Genomic DNA, 1357 nt, shown 5'->3' with positions numbered 1-1357 from the left:
AAAAAAAAAATGCTAATGTGCAGTAAATTCAAGAACAATATATACGATTAATAATGATTTTTGCCTAAGTGGTGGGATTGTAGGGGTTTTAATTTTCTTTGGACTTTTTGGTACTTTCAAAATTATCTGTGATGTACATATAACACTTAGAAATGCAATAAAAATTCCAATAACGTCCTAGATACAGTTAGTACTTTAACTTCTAGAAAGGAGGTAATAATAGTAAGACAATTCTGCAGTCACTGAACTAGACTGAACCAATCTTCACCCAGAAAGAAAGCAGGAGCAAGATTGCCTATCCGTTAAATACATGAGTTTGCATTATAACAATGGGAAGTTTGGCAGAGAAAAAAATTGAAAATTTCATGAAAAAAGCAAGGTTTCCAACTTCCGTTCTAAATTACTCATATATGATATTTGGGGAACATAATTGAGCAGGATTTCTTTAAGCTAAAACGTGTGTTATCAGAGGGAAATTCTCACTAATGTCTCTTCCTTCCTCAGCGCTTTTCACCAAATCCAACGAGAATATTCTTTCTGCTTGGATGGAACGAGGCTACTATCTGCGTGAACCTGCTCTTCCTCAGTCAGTCGCATTGCTCAGCGAGTCCCGTTCCTGTTAAAACAACACCTTGTAAGTCATGTGGAAAGAGGCTGCAGACTGAACAAACATGCTGACTAGTTTTTCTTTCTTCTTTTTTTTTTTTTAAAAAAGATCAACATGGGAAAGTGAGCAAGTCTTTGTTTTTCCCATCCTTATCCTTTATCAATAAATAAACATGAGCTCTTGATACTCTTCTTCACTAACTGGGGAGCCCTGATTTGGACCATATTCTGGCCTCTGTGTTAAAGTGTAAATTTCAGTGCAGGGTTAGAGGGTTAGACAGCATGGAGCAATGCCACGCACAATAGAGGTGAAACACCAGTTAGTGGGTGCTCCAGGGTTCTCACTGCCTGCCTGCAAGATTTCTCTGTAGCTCTTTCCTTTTGCGGTATGTTTCCAGCATAAACATCTTTGGTAAATGAGAACGTTTAGACTTAAACTAAGAAATAAAGATGGAGCACTGGAGAATTGTAATAATCTATTTTACAATTGATGTTGTAGCTTCCATTTTCATGTATCTTGTTAAATAAAAGTAAATTACGTCTTTAAATTGCAGATTCACAGTTTGAGAACTGAGATTGAACATCTTTAAAAAAGATAATTTTTAATACAAGGCAGAAAATTTAGGCAAGACAGGTAAACAAAATGAATAACTGATTTGTGATCTCCCCAGGCTCTTTAGATGGGTATCACACTACCCATTTTGTTTATATATTTTATAAAATTAAGATCACATTCTTTTTTTTTTTTTTT

The 1357-nt window shown here is 35.2% G+C and overlaps 1 long non-coding RNA gene across 1 annotated transcript in view; it reads left to right on the top strand.

The window, feature by feature from the left end:
- Nucleotides 1–15: 15 nt before the first annotated feature.
- Nucleotides 16–1357, top strand: part of LOC109388178 (uncharacterized) — a 3967-nt gene continuing 2625 nt past the window's right edge. The window contains exon 1 of the long non-coding RNA XR_002125155.1: nucleotides 16–634. This is a non-coding gene — a long non-coding RNA (uncharacterized LOC109388178). The remainder of the gene's footprint in view (nucleotides 635–1357) is intronic.

Source organism: Hipposideros armiger, unplaced genomic scaffold, assembly GCF_001890085.2.
Source record: "Hipposideros armiger isolate ML-2016 unplaced genomic scaffold, ASM189008v1 scaffold_184, whole genome shotgun sequence".
NCBI classification, from domain to species: domain Eukaryota; kingdom Metazoa; phylum Chordata; class Mammalia; order Chiroptera; family Hipposideridae; genus Hipposideros; species Hipposideros armiger.
Note: the sequence above shows the minus strand (reverse complement) of the source record. Positions and strands in the feature narration are given on the sequence as shown.